The sequence below is a fragment of the Kogia breviceps genome, chromosome X (assembly GCF_026419965.1).
Source record: "Kogia breviceps isolate mKogBre1 chromosome X, mKogBre1 haplotype 1, whole genome shotgun sequence".
Taxonomy (NCBI): domain Eukaryota; kingdom Metazoa; phylum Chordata; class Mammalia; order Artiodactyla; family Physeteridae; genus Kogia; species Kogia breviceps.
Window position 1 is genome coordinate 112072555 of NC_081330.1, and position 17398 is coordinate 112089952.

Below are 17398 nucleotides of genomic sequence, written 5' to 3' on the forward strand. Positions count from 1 at the left end.
AAATCAAAACTGCAATGAGGTATCACCTCACACCGGTTAGAATGGGCATCATCAGAAAATCTACAAACAACAAATGCTAGAGAGGGTGTGGAGAAAAGGGAACCCTCTTGTACTGTTGGTGGGAATGAAAATTGATACAGCCACTTTGGAGAACAGTATGGAGGTTCCTTAAAAAACTAAAAATAGAATTACCAAATGATCCAGCAATCCCACTACTGGGCATATACCCAGAGAAAACTATAATTCAAAAAGACACATGCACCTCAATGTTCATTGCAACACTATTTACAATAGCCAGGTCATGGAAGCAACCTAAATGTCCATCAACAGAGGAATGGATAAAGAAGATGTGGTACATATATACAGTGGAATATTACTCAGGCATAAGAAGGAACCAAAATGGGTCATCTGACGTGGATGGGCCTAGAGACTGTCATACAGAGTGAAGTAAGTCAGAAAGAGAAAAACAGTTGTCGTATATTAACACATATAGGTGGAATCTAGAAAAATGGTACAGATGAACCAGTTTGCAAAACAGAACTAGAGACACAGATGTAGAGAACAAACATATGGATACCAAGGGGGGAAACCAGGGGCGGGGGTGGTGGTGGGGTGAATTGGTAGATTAGGATTGACATACATACACTAATATGTATAAAATAGATAATTAATAAAAGAAAGAAAAAGAAATAAATATCTTTTTTTAAGAAATGAAAAGTATAAAGAACACATTCAAAGAAATGTAGACAAAGTTGGGAAATGTTGGTAAAGTTGGGAGCTTTCAGTGTGGTTTGATTTCCTGACAATAAATAACAGTTTTGAGGCCATGAACTAGGCCTTTTGCACTAGAACTTTTTATATAGTTGAATCCTCTCCAACCCATGTCCCCAAAATAGGCGTTATTCCTATTTTACAGATAAGGGAACTAAGTCTCATAAAGTCTTAGAGTTCTATGGAAACAGCTTTAAGCATGCCTAGACCAAGGTTCACTTATTTCCATGGGGAAATAGTAACCTTGAAACTAAGATCCTCCTTCCTTTACAACAGATTCCTCACATATTTGCTTTCTGCACTTATAACACTTTAAAAAGCAAAAACACTTTAAATTTCCTCTTCCTTTGTATAGAGGAAGGAGGGGGTACTAATGTGATATAGAAACTACATTAGTAAATCTATAGAAAATGCCTTTCTTAAGGATGGGTTTTAAGAGAGCTCGACTTGTATTTTTCAAACTTTAAAGGAATGTACATTTTTCAAATGAGAGCTTACCCAAAACTATATATAAACAGATAAAAGAGGAGCTGCCCTGGCAGAATTGAGGGTGGAGGAGACTCATGGATTCTGAATTCCCTTCCATTCTAGCTGAGGTGTCCTGGGGCAGCTCTGGAAAAACCCAGAGCCCTGAGGTTTAGAGCTTGTACATTCAGAGGGAAAGGAGGATATAAAGCCCTGGGGCTGGTGGGGGGGGGGGGCATCAAAGTAGAAGTAAAACAGAGCTTTCTCCTCATGATTTTTAAAATATGGCTGAACTTCATTTAAATGTTCATGCTTCAATCATTCTTTACCATTATTTTTTTCCATACCACTTCCAGGCATATGTTGTTTGGACATTTCTTTAGCTGTCTGAAAAGTAACTGAATCTCAGCTGGTGAATTCCAGTGTTCTGGCTTTCTCCTCTTAGGGTACTACTTGACCTATGCATCTTGAGAGTTTAGTGTGGAACAGGGGTACTGCTGTTCCCCGGGCATTACTAATACAACCATGGCGTTCAAAATCATATCCCAGCAGAGGCCTGCATACTGTTTCTTGACACTCATTTTTTAGCCATCTGTACTAATTTCTCATTGCCATTCAACTCTATATGTGTTTCTATATTTAGCTAATTTAGCATGTTTCCCTTTTATTCTTCCTTACTGTTGACTTGGTTTCTTTCTTATATGTCCAGAATTTTTGTAAAAATGGTAACTACCTTCACCTATTAATTATACATTTATTTAATACTTACCAAACTACTAATGGAAAATTTGCTTTTTATCTTAATTGCTCATTACAGATGACGATAAGCCCTATGTGAAAGGCTTTATTTTTCTTAGTATTCCCATCTTATAATGATACTATATGATATGTTATCTCTTTCTCTATTTTGCAGATGAGGTCATTTTTTTAGTGTTTTAGTCATATCAATGTGGCCTAATTTGGTATTTAAATAGACAGTGGGTATTAATTCTAGTTTTGGCTCCCTAAAGTATCAGATAAAAGGCTTATTTCTGCCATTTTCATGTGGGAAAAAATAGATCTCTTTTTCAATAGATCAATATTGAAATGGCATAATTTGCCTCAGTTAATGAAAGTTCTTAAAGAATACAGTGTTGTGTAATGATGCTGTCCAAAATAAAGGAAGAAGAATCATGGATTACAGGAAAGCTCCTAATACTTGATTCTAATTTAGAGAAGCCTCCAGCATTTATACCACTTTTAATAGGATTTAGCTTCATAATCACTAGAGTAATACTTGCTTGTGTAGTGATAAGGACACATGCACTGATTGTGGTAAAATTATGAAATGTTCACATAATCAGAAATTGACATTGCTAAACAAAATGTCCCATTTTTCCATTCATAAGTAACAAAAATCCTACCTTATATTTTTTTCTACATAAATATTCAACATCTGTACCCTATACATATAAAACAAAATAAGCTCAGCGTTTAATTTATTGTTAGTTATCATTCCTAGACAGTAGCATAATGGGGTCTAAACCATCTTTTTCCAATTCAATTGAAGAAACATTTAGTGAGTAAACTTCTCTAAAATTTCTAAAAGCCATATAAGTAAATGCAGTCTTGGTCCTTTGAGTTGTTTCTGATACAATATGAGTGAATATGGGTTCCTACTTTCCAATGTTTAATCCATTCCCACATCACTAGGGCTTCCATCATTTATACCTTAACTCACTCAACAAATATTAATTAAGAATCCATGATGCTAAGGTGTCATGCTAGTCACTGATGCAGTACATGATTGACATGATTTATACCATCATACATCTAATGGAGAAGATATAAAACTAAACAGGCAAAAAATAAAATGCAATAAGTCCTGTGATAAGGGAAACACTGAGTGGTAAGGCCATACATTGCAGGAACATGAGGAGCTTGGGGAGACATTGAATTCTTAGGTCACATCCACTGGCTTTTTCCTTTTTCTCTTCTAGCAGATGTGTTGATGCTCTGCCTATATTCTCTTGTTACTCACAATTCTAGTAAAAGCTTCCAGCATCCAACTGGAAGCACCTGCAACCCGCAGCCTGTGTGTGGGACAGGCTAGAATTCCTGATGATTTGATGCTCCTAAGAGCAGCACTTAACCAATAACAGATGGGTTTTGGAGGTAAATATCTAAGCTTCCTTAGCTCTCAGGTGGGAAATCTCTGAGGCACTTTCTGCACAGATTCCCAGCATTCCTCAGTGGGATTGCACCTTGCTTGCCCACAGGAGTAACTCCATCAGTAACATACCCTTTCTTGGCTTCCTTTCCTGACCTGTGTCATGTCTCCCCTCCCAAACAGGTGCTTCCAGGGTCACCTTGCAAATAAACTACTTGCACCCAAATCCTTGTGTCAGGATTTACTCTTGGAGGAACCCAATATATTATATTCACACTCCAAAACCTACAGAAGCTTCCTTAAAAATTATTGATTCCTCAGTGCTGGTCAATCCATATGATATCTTTGACTTAAGCCACTCAGAAGAAAGAAATGAAGACCATCAAAAGTTACCACCAAAGCCAAAACTAAAAGACAGGTTTTCTGAATCTAAGACCATTGATGTTTCTACAAAATCATGATAGTCTCTCCCCAAACAGTTGATCTCATGGGAATAAATAGCATGTCATATAAAAGCCTTTTTAATTATCTGGTAAATATTTTCTCAGCTAGATAATTGAAACTGAAACACCAATCTTGAGTACTGAAAAGACAAGAATCTTGTCATTGTGCCTGGACAACCCACATTTATTCAGCCATATAAGTAACTTGATGTCTGAATTCTTATGTAGAACTTTGCCATGCAAAATAAAAACTAAACATATCAAATTTCAAGATCCAAACTCTTACAATCAAAAGCTTACATAAGAGAATGATAAACATGTATATTACTGGATTATAACACCTAGATTATTATTTAGAATAGAATAGAACTAATGACAATCACAAGCATATAACTAACTTTCTTGTATCAATATTTGGCACGTCAGCTATACAGAAATTATCAGAATAAGAGAGAACTTAGTGCAGTTTACCCTGCGTGTATTTGGGGTTAGTACTAAAAGCAGATTTGAAATATTTTCCTCAGGGACATAAAATGCCCGTTTCTATATGTCTTTCTGGTCTTAAAATGAATCTTTGATCATTTTTAGAAATTTCAAGTAAATATACCTTAAACCATTTGAAGTGTAATTGGAAACTGATATTTTTCTGTTGTTTGGTATAGAAGATAGGTTTTCACATTACTTCTCTAAAAATACATTTCTGAATATCTACTCTGTGCAATGATGCTTTTTCTAAAATTTTTGGATAAATAAAGTTATCAGGACTGGACTCTGGCACTTGAGTGCTTTTGTTGGTCAGAGGCACAAATTAAATGTAGAATAAGTGCATCAAGTAATAGATAAAGTGATAACGTCTTTATATGTTCAAATATTTATTTATATTCTGCTTTGTTCCAAAAAGAGGTACTTGATAAAAAAATATCTTTACTGAAGAAAAGTTTAAAATATATATTTCAGATATCAAGACAAAGGGAAAAGAACTACAGAAAAAGAATAGAGTCGAGAGTAAAAGTAGTGTACTGAGAACTATATAAATGTAGACAGCCATAGATTTTATGGAGGATTCCAAATTTATTGCTAAGAACTCTTTGCTAGACATCTTCTATTCAGTCCTGTAGTGCAATTCTCTATCCTTCTATACTTTGAACTCTGCCTCTTTGCATCTGACTTGTATGGACTATGTCAACAAGCTTCCTAGCCCTCTGGTTTCTAGTTGAGTTCCGCCATGGGTATACTCAGTAGGAAGATGTAGATAAGTGAGAGAATGAGGCCAGGGTTTTTATTTCTTTTGTTCTTACCTGTGGGTCACCTCACCTGATTGTATCCCTCAAATGAGAGTCACTGTTGCTTTGAAGGAAGCCCTCTGTGCACAATAGGTTCTGGGTTTTCATCATCACTTTATTCCTTCATAACTTCTGGCCTGTGATTGATACAATCTTTGCTGTTACAGAGGATTCCTGCCCTACCCTGAATGGCTTTCCTACAGACTGCTCCCACCTTTGCAAATGGTCACTTTATTAGACTCTCTTTTGTGTTCTGAAATTGGAGAGTGTTTAGGGTTGACCATTTGTTTCAGGGAGCACTTTTGTAGGTTCTTCAGGTTCTTTCCTTTATTCCCAACTTCCAGGCCCAGGGTTTCCCCACCTATATTTCCCTGGATGAAGAGTTATTCTCCAGTCACTTCTTTCTATTATCACTTCGTTACATCCTAGGCATCTGGTGGCGATTTCTAGCTTATTAATTAATGGAGTCTGCTTCTCTAAGAGAATCTTTAGACAGGACATAAGGCAATTCCATGCATGTTTTTTCACACAGAACTCCAAGGACATTTGCACATTCAGATCTCTGAGAAGCACTTGGAGAAGTGCGACTAAATACTAAAACACGGTCCTCAATTCTGGTACCGAAGACCAGTTCAGACTGCCTCTTGTCTTTTTTGTTTTTATGCCATCAGTCAGATCCCCAAATATTGTTCCCTCTTTCATCCTAAAACAAAAACAAAAACTGACGCATATCCAGTTCTCTAAGTAGAGTCTTTAGCAGTTCCTCTCTCTTGAATCAAGACTGAGGGGAAAGCACCAAGAAGCCCCTTCTTTTGACAATACAATATTGTCTTATGGCACACAATTGTTGGCTCTCTTCAGATAAGTCATTCCTAATCACCTACTCCCCAAAATTTTGTACCTTTGGTATTAATTATATATATTAATATTATATAATATATATTATATATTATATAATATTAATATATATATTATATATATATCAATTATATCAGGGATGAGGTCATCCCTCATTCTGGAGTATACCTCAACCAACACTTACTTTTTTTTTTTTTTTTTTTTTTTTTTTTTGCGGTACGCGGGCCTCTCACTGGTGTGGCCTCTCCCGTCGCAGAGCACAGGCTCCGGACGCGCAGGCTCAGCGGCCGTGGCTCACGGGCCCAGCCGCTCCGCGGCACGTGGGATCTTCCCGGACCGGGGCACGAACCCGCGTCCCCTGCATCGGCAGGCGGACTCTCAACCACTGCGCCACCAGGGAAGCCCCAACACTTCCATTTTAATAGACCCTAATGGTCAAATGCATAAGGATATATGAAGTCAAAATAATGTCATTGTTCCATCACAAAATCTAGAAATCTATTTGCATCCTTACCCATAGGACTCATTTTCCTTTGCTTTAGAATGGAAAATATGTACCTATGTCTGATAAAGGTAAAACCCTTCCATTTGTCTCCTCTGACCAGTCTAGGACTTTGGTCTTACAATGATCTCTTCTCTGTCCTATATCGTCAGTATTCGTTCAGAGAAAAGCATGTGGTGGAGACTACATCATTCCCATCTGCATTCAAAGATAATCTAGTAACGCACATCATTAAAACACTCTTTGTAAATTGTTAGCATCTTTTGGAGCTTAAAGGGTCATCCAGTAATTCACACTGATTTTTTCGAAGATGGCTACCAATTGAGAGAGAAAATACAAAGTACAAGGCATATTAAATCAGCTTTACTAACCTGTCATATTGGCACTTTTTGATATCAACATTTAGAAGCTTAAACATGTCCATGTGATAGCAGGGATAAGTCTCTTCACTGCCCTAAAATCTGTAGTAGCAAAAAAAAGAAATGGTGATGATCTAATGTCCATCACTAAGAAATAAAACAGGGTACAAAATCATAATGTATCTTTACTGTGAATAACATGTATTAATTAAAATTGATGGGCTTCCCTGGTGGCGCAGTGGTTGAGAATCCGCCTGCCGATGCAGGGGACACGGGTTCGTACCCCGGTCTGGGAAGATCCCACATGCTGCGGAGCGGCTGGGCCCGTGAGCCATGGCCACTGAGCCTGTGCATCCGGAGCCTGCGCTCCGCAAAGGGAGAGGCCACAACAGTGAGAGGCCCGTGTACCACAAAAAAAAATAAAAATAAAAATAAATAAATAAATAAAATTGATGATAAAGATGCATACACACCGATTTAGAAAAATCTCCAATACGTAGTTAAGATAAAAAAGCAACCTGCAGAATGACACATATATTATGCTACGGTTTATGCAAATAAATTGTAAAATATCACTATGCTTTTCTGTTTGGATACACATTAATGTATAGAAAGTTTCTGTGAGCATAACTTCCAGAAAGGAAACAACAGTGAATTCAGGGATTGTGATACACTGCAAATGGCCACAAATTCTTTGCAACTCCTCTAATTAAGAGGTGGAGTATATTTCCTAACTCACGGAATCTGGAATGGCCTTGGGACTTGCAGTGTCACATTGTTCAAGTTCTAAGCCTAGGTTTCAAAAGGTCTTGCAGCTTCTGGTCTGTCTCTCTTAGAACCCTGAGACCACTTAGTTGAAGATTGAGATGTCACATGGAGGGAGAAGCCCAACCATCCCAGCCATCCAGCCACCCCAACAATCCCAACCTTCCCAGCCATCCCAACTGTCCCAGCCGTCCCCGCCATCCCAGCTGTCCCAGCCATCCCAGCTGAGGCACTTGCATGTGGGTGAACTCAACTGATACCACAGAAATGCAGTTCAGTTTTATGTGTAATTTTTGAAATATATTACATGGAGACTATATGCCTGTATTAATGTCTGTATTCTTTGTGCAATTAACAACTGTTAAAAAGTTAAAAATATTTATACAGAGAGAAAAACCATATATGGTACCTCTCACTATCTATTTTTATGGACTAACCAAGCAAAACACTATATACCCATGTTCTAATAAGAGCTGAAGGCAATTGGGGGTATATTTAGTAGTCAACATAGGAAGCAGAACCTGACATCTTTCCTTTTCAATATTCTTAGCCTCAGAGCAGGTTATTCTCATGGCTTGGACGTCCTCCTCCAGGATGCATTCTCTTCAACCTTTGTTTTCCTCAAGTCTCTGCCAGAACCTTTTTCTCTTCGAAAATGTCAATATGTGAGCATCAGGTTTTAGGAGTCATCTAAATAAATGGAATTTAATACAGTAACCACTGCCTCCCTGGCAATGACCAGCTTCAGTATTGTTTTAAGACATGATCTCTGGAAGTCAGGCAGCTTTAATACTTGATATACTTACTCTACCAGTGTGCCCTTGGGCAAGTTACCAACCCCTTTATATTTCAATTTGCTTAACTGTAAAGTGAGTATAATAATAATACTTCATAGAGTTGTTATGAGCATTGACATATGGAAAACATTTAGAGTTTTGGCACAAACTGCAAAACAAATGTTAGCTATGAAGATGTTTGTCATTATTATTTTCTGTCATCAGGAGTTATCACCTGATTCTTAGTGATATATCTTGCCCAAGCTTGCCATGTTAAGAGTTTGGGTTCATTCTTTTTTTTCCTGATTTTTAAATTGTAGTACAATACACATAACATAATTACCATTTTAACTATTTTTAGCTGTACGGTTCAGTCGTGTTAAATACATCTACATTGTGCGCTTATCACCACTATCCATCCCCATTACTCTTTTCAACTTGTAAAACTGAAACTCCATACCTGTTAAACAATAATTCCTCATACTCCCCTCCCCTTAGTCCCTGGCAACCACAGTTATTCTTCTGGCTTTACTATTTTGACTATTCTATACCTCATATAGGTGAATCGTATAGTATTTGTCTTTTTATGACTTATTTTGCTTAGCATAATGTCCTCAAGTTTCATCCATGCTGTAGCATATTGCAGAATTTCCTTCTTTGTTAAGGCTGAATAATATTCCATTGTATGTATATACTACATTTTGCTTATCCATTCATCTGTCAGTGGACACTTGAGTTGCTTCCACATTTTCGCTATTATGAATAATGCTGCTGAGAACATGGGTATACAAATATCTCTTCGAGACCCTGTTTTCAATTCTTTTAGTTGTATACCCAGAAGTGGGATTGCTGGATCATATGGTAGTTCTATTTTTAACTTTGAGGAACCACCATACTATTTTCCAGAGTGGATGCACTATTTTACATTGCCACCAACAGTGTACAACGGTTCCAATTTCTCCACATCCTCACTGGTTCTTTTCTGTCTTTTTGATCATAGCTATCCTAATGGATGTGAGGTGGTATCTCAATGTATCGATAGTTTTCATTTGCATTTCCCTAATGATTAGTGACGTTGAACATCTTTTCACGTGTGTATCGGCCATTCGTATATCTTTTTCGGAAAGATGTCTATTCAAGCCCTTTACCCATTTTTCAATTGGGTTGTTTATTTATTGTTGAGTTTTAGGATTTCTCTGTATATTCTGGATATTAATCTCTTATCAGATATATTATTTGCATACATTTTCTCCCATTTTGTGGGTTGCCTTTTTACTCTGTGGGTAGCGTCTTTTGATTTGGAGCACAGGGTCCTGTTTTCATACTCTGGCTCCTGAAACCTACATGAAAACTGACCCAGGAACATATGCACAGCTGCCTGTTACATGGCTGGGGATTGGGGTGGGTAGCTGCTACAGTGCTAAGAGCTGAAATTGAATGAAATTAACAATTTTCAGTCCATCCTTCCCTGAAAATTGTAAGCCTTCAACAGACTCCAGAGTTCCAAATAGTTACATCAAGCAGATTCTGCCATGAAATTATTGTCTAGGTGAGGAGGCAGAATCCTCATGCATTTTACTCTACCATCTTCCCAGAATCCTCTTTGGGTTCATTTGATAGGCTTGTTATTTTTAATGGTCAGCTCATTAGAGTTAGGGCTTATTTCTAATTTTCTCAACTATATTACTTAGTAAATCTAATTTATAAAACACTAAAAACATATTTTGTAATTATAGTGTACAAAAGGATTTCTAATCCATTTACTCAGAACAATACTTTTATGTTCTTATAAAAGTTATTGGTCTTTTATTTTGGAGTTAAGTATAAAATTTTAACAACCTGACATTAAATACTTCCCTTCCAGGTCTCAAATTAAATGCAAACTCTTGAGCTTCTTGCACAGTGAAATAGCAAATGTTTCATGGAAGATTTTACAACCTCAACATGGAAATCAAGACTACACAAGAGCTTACACATTACAGAGGGCAATGAGAAGGAAAATATAAAATTTACTGTAACTTAAAACTTAGGTTGTGGGGCTTCCCTGGTGGCGCAGTGGTTGAGAGTCCACCTGCCAATGCAGGGGACGCGGGTTCGTGCCCCGGTCTGGGAGGATCCCACACGCCGCAGAGCGGCTAGGCCCGTGAGCCATGGCCACTGAGCCTGAGGGTCTGGAGCCTGTGCTCCGCAACGGGAGAGGCCACAACAGTGAGAAGCCCGCGTACCACACACACACACACACACAAAAAAAAAAAAAAAAAAAAAAACTTAGGTTGTGGAAGACATAGAAAACAAACTTATGGTTCCAAAGGGAAAGGAAGGAGAGATAAATTAGGAGTTTGGAATTAGCATACAGAAACTACTATATATAAAATAGATAAACAACAAAGTTCCACTGTAGAGCACAGGGAACTATATTCAATATCTTGTAATAAACTAAAATGTAAAAGAATCTGAAAAAGAATATATATATATATCTGAATCACTGCTGTACCCCAATTGTAACACAACATTGTAAATCAACTATACTTCAGTAAAAAAAAACCAAAAAACTTGGGTTGTAGGTTGTGGACACACACACACACACACACACACACACACACACACACACACAGTCACTCATTAAGAGTAATAGCTGGACTGAGAATTTTATTTTTTTCTATTTGTTTAATTTTGCATCCATATGAAATGATGGATGTTCACTAAATTTATTGTGATAATCATTTCATGATGTATGTAAGTCAAATCATTATGCTGTACACATTAGACCTTAGACTTATACAGTGCTGTATGTCAATTATATCTCAATAAAACTGGAAGAAAAAAAGTTTATGTACAAGGTATTTATTGCAACATTATTTCTAATCATGAAAAGGTAGAAACATCCTCATTGTGCAACCCAGTCCTGGTACTTGCTCTCTGCTCCATGTACAGCAACAAATGCTAGAAGATTTTGATGGATTCCCCAAATGGCCACATCTTTCAGTCTTCCTTCTATACACCCTGGGCAATATGACTTTGCAGCAATTTCCATCTGGAAATGGAGTCTGTTTCCTCATCCCTTGAATATTTGTTGGCTTTGTGACTTGCTTTGGCCAACAGAAAGTAGCAGAAAGGAGGATGTGCCTATTCCTGGTACATGCCTTGCATATTTCCACCCTCTTGGAATCCTACTGCCACCATGGCAGTAAGCCCAGGATGGCCTGCTAAAGGATGATAGACAGGTGGTCCAAACAACCAGCTGTAGACTGAGCATTTTAAGTACTTAAATACCTACCTCAAATATATGAACATTTAAACTCAATTTAGGGTTACTCTTCCCTGTCCCAAGAGGAGGTAAACTCAAATCTATTCCTTAGGAAATCCCTATAAAGTATTTTCCAAATATTGATATTGACTTCTCTTTAACCCACCCTACTGTCTACTCAGAGAATTCAAGATCGAGGAAGAATCAGCAGAAGGTGCAAACAACTTCCTCCTGCTTCTGAAATGTTTCTCTATAAGTTGTTAGAGAGGAAACAATGAGGAGAAGAAATGCCTAAACGTTTTCTGTACTTCATGTAGAATATGGATCAAATAAACCTAGGCTTCATTAAGAAAATTTTACAGAGTTTGGAAGGAAAGTCCAAGAATGATATAGTCCTATACATACATACATACATACATATATATATATATATATATATATATAATGAGTATAATAGAGAATTGACTCAAATGATTTTGTACATGAAATGATAGCCCTATTTATTGAGGAAGAGTAACGTAGTAGGAACTGGAGTCTTTTCTTCAGAATTCTAATAAACAAAAGTTGGAGTGTATGATCTTTATCAACTTCTTTGCTTATATGAGTATTAAAGGATGATAAGTCTTCTAGTTTCTGGTTTGGCATGTAAGGAGCTTAGAAGTCACCACTACCCTAACAAGAAATTTGGTGGTATCTTACAAAACTAAACCAACTCTTACCATACAATCCAGTAATCACCTTCCTTGGTGTTTACCCAAAGGATCTGAAAACTATGTCCACCCAAAAACCTACACACGGACCTTTATAGCAGCTTTATTGATAACTGCCAAAACTTGGAAACAACCAAGATGTACTTAGTAGGTGAATGGATAAATAAACTGTGGTACATCCAGACAATGGAATATTATTGTGTTAAAGAAATGAGCTAGCAGGCCACGAAAAGATATGGAGGAACCTTCGATGCATATTAGTGAGGGAAAGAGAAGCCAATTTGAAAAGGCTACATACTGTATGATTCCAACTATATGACATTCTGGGAAAGACAAAACTACAGAGACAGTAAAAAGATTAGCTGTTGCCCTATGATTGGAGGAGACATGAATAAGTGGAGCACAGTGGTTTTCTAAGGTGGCAAAGATATTCTATGATATTGTAATGATAGATACATGTAATTGCACATTTGTCCAAACCCATAGAACGTACAATGCCAAAAGTGAACCCCAAAGTCAACTGTGGACTTTGGGTGATTACCATACATCAATTTAGGTTCATCAGCAACAATAAAAAAATTAAAAATAATAGCCTTTTAAATCTATTTACGAAAAGAAATTTATTTCAAATGTAACGTATATGGAAAATAGTGTCATTTCCTCCCCCCTCCTCCCAAAATAAAGCATCTTGATTACATTTAAGTATCTTTAAATTGTGGGGCTACATTCTTTTATCCATAGTCATACAAGCAAACACACATACACACACACACACACACACACACACACACACACACACACAAGTTTATTCTAAGAGAGATCTTACTGCTCTGCAGCTTTCTTCTTTGTCACCCACCCCTTAATAGTGCAGTCATTTTACAATATAATTAAGCATCCTTTTCTACATTTTAGTTATAATGGTCAGATATTATTCTAATACTTATCATTTTAAATACCACAGTCATGAACTTTCTTCTCTATAAATCTTTGCACACCTTATGATAATTTTCTGAGTAAATTAATAGTCAAGAGGTCTGTACACTTTTAAATTTTTGAATGCTTATTTATCTCAGATTTGTGCCAATGTGATCTCTCATCAGGTATACCAAAAAGGCCCATTTGTCAATGAGCTGGTCTCCCTGGGGATAATAGTATTGGTTTTAATGACTAGTTTCACAGTTGACATATTTCATTCTTAATTCAATATGCATTCATTGAATTACTAGTATTTTCTCCCAGTTTACATATGATTATGAATCGTTTAGTAATTCTGAATAGTCTGTGAAACGTGTTTGTTTCTCTTCAGGCATGTTCAGTTAATTGGGCTATTAAATCAGTTGTACTATATACAGAAGATTTAGGTGTATCTCTTTGGGAAAGGGGTCTGGGATCTACAAAGGTCAAGGTATTTTTCTTTGGACTGAAAGTTCTTGACTTCTTATCATTGTAGAACAGCTATACTTATAACCTACTTTCTTCTGATCTAAACATGTAGAATTTACTGAGAAAATATATGAGTTGTGTATGGGACATATATACTGGCAGTGAGGATGGGTATTAAACTACTTTCAGTGGTTAGGGACCCAAAAGACTAAACAGTAGCATGGAACGAAGCCAGTCCCTCTGACTGAATCCAGGGCCAATGCTGTGAACCCCCAAAAGTAGTAGCTTCCTTGTGGCAAGGAAACAAGTATAATGGAAAGATTGACAAATGTAACTACCTCAAAATTAAATATTCTATTAAAAAAAAAAAAAAAAGATCAGTGCCCAGGCCAGATTGGAGGCACCGAAAAAAAAAAAAAAAAAAGATGACACAAAAACTTAAAAGGTAAAGATTGCCTGGGGGAAGTTATTTGAACATACAGTATATCAGACAGTATCAGAACTCAGAGTATATAACAAACTGTTGCAAATAAATAAGACTAAGGCAAACAATTCAATAGAAAATTAGATGCAGAATTAGGACAGTAATTTCACAGAAGGTAAAACCCCAATGGCCTGAAAATACATGGAAACAGTTTAAACCACACAAATAATGAGAAACTGAAGAAGTAAGTGTCTTCTTTACTCTCACTGCTGCTTTTAAACTCTCTTCCTCCTCCTTCAAAACTCCAGATCTGAAACTCATGCCATGATTCTTCAGCAACTGATACTTCTCTCAATACTTGCATCTCCCAGCTAAAGTCACTTCTCATTTACCTTGTATTCAGCACGTGGCTTACTCTAGTCCTTTCTTCCATTTCTCGTGTCATCATATACTTGGATAATGCAGTATCCATAAGGATGACCTCTCCCATATTTTGTCTTCACAGTTTCTGAACATCCTGCGCCAATTTTCATTTTCTCCATCAACCCCGTCTCTGACTCTCATGCCCTTATCGTTACTATCGAGCATGACTCCAAAATACCTGCTGCATTTGTCCTACACTCTAGCCAAGATTTCCTATCTTTCCAGTTTATCTAGTCTAGAATTTTATTTTCTGTAAATTTTCAACCTCACTGAGACCTCTAGCTACTTGGTTTACTATTTATTTTTATTATATATTAACCCCACAGCTTCACGTATACTCACTTCTTTCATTATCCAACTTGGGTTTTGTGTTCCATAATTGTAGTGACTCATTTCAATTCTGTTGCCTTTCTCTTCCTCCATAGTACACAACTGGCCAAGGTCCAGTCTTGGCTATAACTGAGTGTGTTTCTACAGAATGGTTTTTCCCTAAGCAGTTAAATGATGATTGGAGAATAGTGCACATTATTGTCAGTATCTTTCCCATTAATGCCTATTAATATTAAAAAGGCACTCTCTGCTGGTCAGAATTTCCACAACACTTTTCTGCTATATTTACATTTCTATTCTTCCAGAAGATTATTTCACATAGTGTCCTTGTTTTCCAATCCCTGTATATGTCTTCCTCAAAAACTGTATTGAAAGAACAAATTTATAGGAAAAAAAGCCAGTAATTTCCTCCTGTCTCGCCAAATTTTACCAAACTATCTGCATCTGTATGCATATTCACTGCCTCATCCCGTATTGTAAATTAAATACATTGCATGAACCAAAGCCGGTTCCTCTGGAGCCTGCCCTCTCTCAACATCTCAAAGACTTAATTTCTACAGTTATCACGTTCTCTCTGTCTCTCTGTCTCTCTCTTTCTCTCATATTATCGATTAATCTCACTGTACTGGATCATTCCCATCAGCATACAAATGTATTCTTCTCAAAGAAGCATTTAATTAGTTAAAATTTTAGAACAACTTCAGTTTTTAAAATGAGAAAGTAAAATAAATTCATATATAAGATACTTATAAGTTACTAAAAAGGATGAAATAATTCTGTTAGTGTTAATATGGGATGTCTCCAAGAAAAAGAAATTCATACATACATACATATATGCTTATGTTTGTATGCACATTTAAAGTTTGTGCATTTGTGCATGAAATTTATGGGGGTTACATAACAAATTTTTGGTAATGGTTACTCCTAAGAGCGTGGGGGGTAGTGGAAATTGAATGAAGGCAGTCAAAAGGTATAAACTCCCAGTTATAAGCTAAATAAGTACTAGGGATGTAATGTACAACACAATGAATATAATTAACACTGCTGTATGTTATATGTGCAAGTTGTTAAAAGAGTAAACCCTAAGAGTTCTCATCACAAGGAAAAAAAATATTTTTTGTATTTTTTAATTTCCATCTATATGAGATGATGTATGTTCACTAAACTTACTGTGGGAATCATTTCATGACACATGAAAGTCAAATTATCATGCTGTACACCTTAGACTTATACAGTGCCATGTCAAATACAATAAATACAACATCAATAAAGCTGGAGGGAAGAAAAAGAACATATAAAGAGTATTAGGAAAACACCTATACCCAAACTCCAGAAACCATAATGGTTAAGCACATTGTCAGCTCCTGACCACCCCTTATAAGATTTCAGATCTTCTACCTATAAAATGGGAGTAATAAAGTGTTTCATAGAATCATAAAAGTCATACGTAAAAAACTAATAGAAATACTCTTATAGTAGGGAAAAAATAATAGTTGTCCCTAGAAAGAAAAGATTTTGTTGTTGAAGTGAGATTTATAACTTGTTAATTTTATATATCTCTGTATTGTTTGCAGAAGTGTAATTTTGTAAACTTAATCTGGTAGTAATGACGTAACAGAGTGGAAAGGATAGTTTAGTTATGCATTCAAATTGTTATTATTGCAATAATAATACAAGCTTCAGAGGAAACTAACAGGAAATAAATATTTATTTTTTTATTGAAGTATAGTTGATTTACAATGTTTCAAGTGTACAGCAAAGTGGTTCAGTTATACATACATATATTACTTTTCAGATTCTTTTCCCTTATAGGTTATTACAAGATATTGAATATAGCTCCCTGTGTTATACAGTAGGCCCTTCTTGGTTGTCTATTTCATATATAGTAGTGTGTATCGGTTAATCCCAAACTCTTAATTTTTCCCCCTGACCCCCCTCCCCCATTGGCAACCACAAGTCTGTTCTCTATGTCTGTGAGTCTGTTTCTGTTCCATAGGTAGGTGCATTTGTGCCATGTTTTAGATTCCACATGTAAGTGATATCATACTGTATTTGTCTTTCTCTTTCTGACTTACTTCACTTAATATTGATAATCTCTAGGTCCACCCATGTTGCTATAAATGGCATTATTGCATTCTTTTTTATGGTTGAGTAATATTCCACTGTATATATAGACCACATCTTTTTTATCCATTCATCTGTCGATGGACATTTAGGTTGCTTCCATGTCTTGGTTATTGTAAAGAGTGCTGCTATGAACATTGGGGTGCATGTATCTTTTCAAATTAGAGTTTTCATCTTTTCCAGATATATGCCCAGGAGTGAAATTGCTGGATTATATGGTAGTTCTATTTTTATTTTTTAAGTCACCTGCATACTGTTCTCCATAGTGGCTAAAGCAATTGATATTCCCACCAACAGTGTAGGAGGGTTCCAGGGAAATGAATATTCCTTGAGCGCCCACTACCTCCTGTGCTTGACTTTCTCATATAGCATCTTACTTATTCACC